Below are 6,921 nucleotides of genomic sequence, written 5' to 3'. Positions count from 1 at the left end.
CTGAAGTGTGAGTGTATGTGTGTGTGTGTGTCTCCCCCTGAGAGAGACAGATAGGCCACGGCTGTAAGAACACAGACTTGTGGCTCCGTCCCAGCTGCTCACAGCTCCGATTCATATTTCATGACCTTGTGCGTCTTGTCCTTGCTTTGTTCGTTGTAAACTCAACTTGGAAACTTAAATGTCAAAAAACAATAATAAAAAAAGAAATCTGCATTTCTGCAGGTAGTGGAATCAACAATATTTGTTGCAGGGGTTTGCTGTGTTCAAGCTTGACATTCTGTTGCGAGAACAATATTGGAGTTTAGGACCATTAGAGAGATTTAGAGGCCTGCTACTGCTAACAAGACAGCTCTCTGTGTCTTGTTCAGTATTAACAGGGCACATTTATTTTTTGTGTTCACTTTTTTTTTTTTGCCTTGAGCCATGTGCTGGGTTCTCCTCCCACTCCCTCATGTCACCCAGTGGCCAGTGTGCTGGTTCTGTTTGTCCCTTCGTCTACAGCTGTTCCAGTCCTTCCTCCTTCTCTTCCTTGTGATGTTTTTTTTAATAAAAAAAAAAAAAGAAGGAAAAAAATCACGGGTAAAGGCATCACCATCTGTCAGCCAGCTGGCATCCTGTATATAATCTACCAGAAAAAAAAAGAATAAACATGAAAATTATATTACACAAAAACCAGACGGAAACGACCTCCAAATCCCGCATAGGCTGCTGCTGAAATGACAGATCATTTTACTCTTTTAATTAACAGAGTAAAAAGATGGTTTAAAAAGTGGTGGGGAGCTAAACTGAGATGTATTTCCACTCCTGGAGAAATGTAATATGAAAGCCTCCTTGCTTAACTGCAGCGTAGTGAATAAACAGAGCAACATTTTAGACTTTGTAAAATATATTGCACTTTTGGACTAAAAGCCATCTCCCGTTAGCGTTCAATTTGGCGAGATTCATGAGACATTTTATATGAAAAGTAGACAAAGAAGCAATTTTTTAAAAAGTCTCTACTTGAATTTGTTGCCCTCAGCACTGCTATTCATTCTTGTGCTATTGCTTATCTCCACTTGGATACAGTGCTGTTCATCTTCATTGTGCTATATTTATGTTGTTCTTCTGTTTCTGCATGTCTGATGCAAAGATTGAGCTTTTCACTCAGTGAAATAAAAACGTTCTGAACGATTTTAGGCCTGTTTTGGGTGTCAATGTCTTTTTGAATGTCAAAAAAAAGAGTCCGACATCTTTTAACTGATGCATACTTTCAATGTTTTCACAAAACACCTCCAGGTCGTTTTTAGATATATTATGAGGTGAGTATGCATGCATGCAGCCATCCCTGACATGCGGCCGCTTGATGTGCCAGGAACAGGTTGAGTGAGAGTGCGGCGAGACAACAGTCGGAGCCGGGGACACACACGACAGGTGTGTGCTGCATATGTGGTCACATGATGCCTATAAGGCAGATTAGGGCCCAAACAGATGAAGCGCTGCTTAATGGCAGCTTTTATTAAGTTCACAAAGCGTGGGGGGGTGAGGGGGGGGGTGAACAGAAGAAAAGCAGGTGGCTGGGCCTGTGCTCTCCTAGATGAAGACAGATATTGTACAGTGGAGTCTGAAGAGCGGCAGCCACTGTGGAAGGATTTATGAAGATTTGCTCACTCTGGACTCGCCGCCCGCCTGTTCCTGAAGCCGGAGAGGAAAATGTACAAGAGAGCCTGCTCATATAAGAAGAGATTAAAGTATACTTATACCTGTGTGAACAGTGTGTCACAGCAACAACAAGGTTTAAAATTAAAAAGGCACAGAAATAAGAGCAAATGGATCTTCCCTTTTTTTTTAAAGCAATGAAACACTGGAAATAAAACCTGCTGACAAAAAAATAAATTGTATGAATTATGAAATAAGTGTGACTTAATGAGTCTACTAAAATAAAAAGCCTATACACACAGAAAAAATGATAGATGCGTGACTATGCAAGCAGGTTGGATACACAGAATTCAACAAACCAATATTTCAAGTCACAAGATGACACCACCAAAAGCAAATGTTGTCACTATCATCATATATTTCAACATATTTGTGATTACAGGTGTCGTATCTATACACAATAGTGTTCCACACAGGCTGATAGACTGACTGTGTTTGAACTGCATGTAATTTACAGCACGTAGGCTGCCAACATGACGTAGCGCTAAGACTGAGACACTTCAGTGAGACATGATGTCTACCACACAGTTCACTTTAGTGCACATCATTCTGCAAAAGGAACTGCCTCCAGGCGCACACCTTTCAAACAAACAGACTGTTCATCAGTTTGTTAATCCCCCAGTCTCCCTCTCAGTCTCTTCAATGCTTCTATACTCACAGGATTTTTAGTATTTTTGGGAGGTATACATTACAATACCAATCAGTAGCCATACAAAACTGACAGTACCGCCTGAATTTCATGAATTTCATTAACCTGTGGTGCTTACAGAAACATGTTGAAAAGCACTATGATCATTCTTTTTTCATATCAACAACTAATTAAATGACTTCTTGTGTTTGTGCTTTCAACTAGCTGGTAAACATTAGTAGCAAATAAAAAGTGGTGCTAAAGGAGTGAAAACAGACTGTCTGTGCGTTCGTTAGGTGGATGCTTACATGACTCAAAAATGAGCTCTAACATTGATCTGTTGTCTTGGTGTGTAAATATGCTACAGTTCTCTAACAAGATTGCTAAATGTATTTCAAAGCTGATCAATTCCTGTTGTATTCACAGCTTATTATCCAGCTTCCTTACTAATCATGCAGCTGTGTACTTCAATGCGATTGGTCAAAACTCTTTGACAACAGATATCAATTCTGAATACCAAAGGCAACACAGGGGACAACCTGATCACACATATCAACTCAATCTACAGTAAGGAGTGATGGCACAGCCGGTGTTTGTGATTCTACCTCCTCCTTTTGGTAATGTGAGATAAACGATTATAATATGACAATTTATTTGGAGAGCGTAAAACTTTAGATTGGTGGTTGTTGGCTGACCAATCATCAAACAGAGAAAAGAAGGCAAGAAGTGGAATAACAGCGCAGGAATTAGCAACGGATGTTAAAACACACAAGGAGCTGGGTGAAAGAGACATCGACCAAATTGAAGAAAACAAAACTGCAACAAGGTGTAGGATTGGGCAGTGTTATTGGACTTGTTGAGTGAGAAAAAAAATACCTAAAGAAAAATGTAACATAATGTTTAGACTTGACCCTGAATGAAAATGTTAAGTTCATTGTTAATGCGACCCCTAAATAGACTATTATGATTCCTTTGCCATGGAAGTGTTACCAACCTTTAAAACTGAGGTAATTTTTTTTAACTGTATAAATAAATCATTTTTAAATGAATAAAATCATCTTAAGATCTATACTAAGTGTCAACTTGTTAGTAAATTTCTTTGGTAGCTGGGTAATAAGCAGGGTAATTGATTGTTAGCTTATGGTTACACCAAATATGGGGCGGCAGTAGCTCAGTCCATAGGGACTTGGCTTGGGAACCGAAGGGTCGCAGGTTCGAGTCCCAGCATGGACGAAGTTTGGCAAGTGGACTGGTGGCTGGAGAGGTGCTGATTCACCTGCCTGGGCACTGCCGAGGTGCCCTTGAGCAAGGCACCGAACCCCTAACTGCTCGAACGGCAGTATTCTCACTCTGACATCTCTCCCTAAGCATGTTCACTGCATGTGTGTGCATTTGTATGTATATACCAAAAAAACTGTATGTGTAGCATGTCCAAAATAGCATAAGTGAAAAAATTGAATTTCCCTCCTGGGGATCAATAAAGTACCTTTCTTCTTAAATAGATTAATTGTGTCTGGGTCTTGTGTCTGGATTCTGTTTTTGCTTAACCACCGACTCACTAACATCATCTCTTACTTACTTTGATGTTAGTGGAGGTTTTTGATCATCTAATGAGATTATTGCCAATTTTTTCAACAATATTTCTACATTGTTTGCTAGCTGGCTAGCTGAATGCTGTTACGTGTTCCATTTTAAGCTAGTGTGGCTAGTTTGAAAAATATTTTTTGTGTCTTTTTGATACATTTCTGAGGCTTTGTGTGCACATTAAAAGTAAAATGATATCTGCTACTCTTAAGTTGATACTAATTCCCTTATTATTTAAAACACTAAAAGTATTTGTTAGCATTTAACAACAATGAGTTCTAAAAGACGTAGCATCCAGCTCGTACCTGAATCTTCAATACAATATGTGCTTTTTTCCTAAAACCAGCCACATACTGATTTGACTTGGAATAAACAGAAGAATCCCAAGAAGATTTTCAGGTTTCAGAAAGGTTTGTAAAATCATCCACTCTTCAGTTCAGCCTTAAAGTTGGGCTTTGTACCAAGGGGAGTAATGGAAACAAGTTGCTTTTGAAGCAAGCCTCAAGTGGCCACAAGGGAAACTGCAGTCTTTGGGCACTTCTTCATATGGCTTGATTTCTCCTGCCCTGAGTTTGCTGTTTGGAGGACATCCTCTGTGCCAGTGTTACCCAGAGTGCACCCTTCTGATCCCCCACTGGGCCTTGAGGGTACTGCAGGTGGGCCAAAAGAAGTCAGTAAGTATTATAAATCACAAGGTTGCATTGTACGTGGATTGATTATTAAACTACACAGCATTGCCAAAGGCCCATGTTTACACAATATTTATCTAATTTTGAAATAAGCATATTTTTAAATTATTATTAGTATGCTGTATAAAATCAAGTTAGTAAAGTTATGGCTAATGTTAAAAAAGATTCATATTTATGTTTAAACTGGCTGAGATATTTCATGTCAACAAGTATTACCCCAGCCAACGTAGACTTTTAAAAAATGCTCTAAATTTGGCAGTTTTACAAATAAATAAGGTTATGAAGATACACACATATTTACAGTATTCAGGTCAATTGTTTAATGTGACTAAACACAAACTTACTAACAACTTTACAAACACATTATTATACTTAAGTATTTCTCATTCTGCACCAGGTCAAAACAGACTGACTTAGAAAATCCAAGATCATATAGCTGATGTTGAAATGATCATGTGAGATTATTTCCACCTGACACGGATCAAGAGAAGTTTTTATAACTAAGTCTGAAAGCTTTCCCGGCTCCACAACACCAATAAATCAGGCTCTGGACACAAGGATATGGATGTTTTGCATTGAATAAATGACCTGCCATCTCTTGTACCATATCTTTGTCATCAAACACTCCTGCCTGTTGCTGATTGGCCCCACAGTATATCATGTATCATGGCAGCAGCTCTCATTTTACTGCTTCATTGGCCCATTTATAGTTCAAGTTTTTGGATGAGATGTTTTTCCCCAGCCTCTCTCAGCACTCTGCCCCTGTTGGACCTCTCTTTAAATCCTGTGCCCTTTGCAATAGATGTTCATTTATCTATTTTTGCATGTGTATGGGCTTATTTTGGAAAGACCTCAGTCACACGGCAGAAAAGGGGGCTGTGTGAAAAACGCTGCTTTGCCATTGGTAGCAGCTGTTGCTGCTGAGACACCTCTGAGGAAATGGAGAATTGGACACACACTCATCCAATTTACCATTAACAAGACCTTATTGGATGCAGGGTCAGAGGAACATGCGGCTTTGCCTTATGTGGCTCTGTTTAGATATGCTGCTGCTCCGGTGCTGTGTGTGACTGTGCTGTGTGATAGACTTGGCATCTTTGTGTGGATCAAAGTGTGACGTATAAAGTCGCCTGAGCTTGTTTAGGTCAGGTGCCCAGTATTGTTTTATGTTAAGTTATACATAAATATATGTAAACATAAATAAACTGGTTGTAACGAGAAGGATTTGAATAAAGGAAGAGCATAGAAAGTGCTGAGAGTATAAGTAGGTAGAAACTTGAAATGAAGTAACCATAATAGCAAGAATTTCCATGTCTGTTGAGAGGAAAGTCTGAGTTGTAATGTGAGATAGTTTCAAACATCAAACACCAAAGCTGTTCTACAAAGATCTGCAGAAACGAGAGATTTCCATCTGTTTCATATTTCCACAGTAAATCCAACCACAGCAAGGAAAATAGGCTGTTTTTAATCCTTTTAACATAGCAACCGCTGCTCTGACAAGTATCGACTTCACCCTCTTAATATATAACAATAAAACTATCTTTATAACATCCTATGCTTCTTTATATGAACAGCAGGTCTTGAATCACATATTCCTCTCTTGTGCAACACCTGTGTGTTCTTTTTCCAGCTCGGTAACTTTCTTTTTACTGCTTCTTTCTTTCTTTCTTTTTTTCCATAAACACACCTTACATTCTTTAGAGGGTGGTGTATCTCAGAAATCTTTGTCTCTCAACACATTTTTCTTGTGTTGGGACACAAAGATAACAGCATTCTTTTCACAGTTTTGCTGGAACATTTGGTTAGTCAAAACAAACACTGTCGATGTGGTTATTAACCTCAAAAACCTGAAAAACTGGATTTTATCTAGCCTGTTAGCACAGAAAAGAAGTTGAGCAGCATGTCCGGAAACTGCTGAAGACATAAAAACATATTCAATCTTTTTTTTTCCTTTTGATAAAGCAACTTTTTTGTTGTTTTTTATCTGTGTAGAGGTCAAGGAGCTCTTCAGGAGAAATGCTGCTGCTAATGGATGAAGATGATGAACTTGGTAAAAACTACCTGTGAATGTAGATGATGTTATCATACAAATGTGTCAGTATAGTAAAGTCTACAACCTCTTTACATTATTAGTGTTTCCTTTAAAGCTCCTGTAAGAAACATTCTGTTCATGCCGATTTTGGCTCCCCCAGTAGACAAAGTGATACCTTGTATCTTTGCTGATCTTGTCCTACATGTGTACGTCATGTTCTCTGAAAATAATGTCATATTGCTTCTCCTAACAGTCATCTATCATTAATATTTGTTGAGGAGTAATAAAAAGGG

The 6,921-nt window shown here is 38.7% G+C and overlaps 1 long non-coding RNA gene across 1 annotated transcript; it reads left to right on the top strand.

Moving 5' to 3' along the window:
- Window positions 1-4,386: 4,386 nt before the first annotated feature.
- LOC117820880 lies at window positions 4,387-6,720 on the top strand. Its single transcript, XR_004632866.1, has 2 exons — window positions 4,387-4,581; window positions 6,589-6,720. It is a non-coding gene; the product is annotated as an uncharacterized LOC117820880 (long non-coding RNA).
- Window positions 6,721-6,921: the final 201 nt, after the last annotated feature.

The sequence above is a fragment of the Notolabrus celidotus genome, chromosome 11 (genome assembly GCF_009762535.1).
Source record: "Notolabrus celidotus isolate fNotCel1 chromosome 11, fNotCel1.pri, whole genome shotgun sequence".
NCBI classification, from domain to species: Eukaryota; Metazoa; Chordata; class Actinopteri; order Labriformes; family Labridae; genus Notolabrus; species Notolabrus celidotus.
Note: the sequence above shows the minus strand (reverse complement) of the source record. Positions and strands in the feature narration are given on the sequence as shown.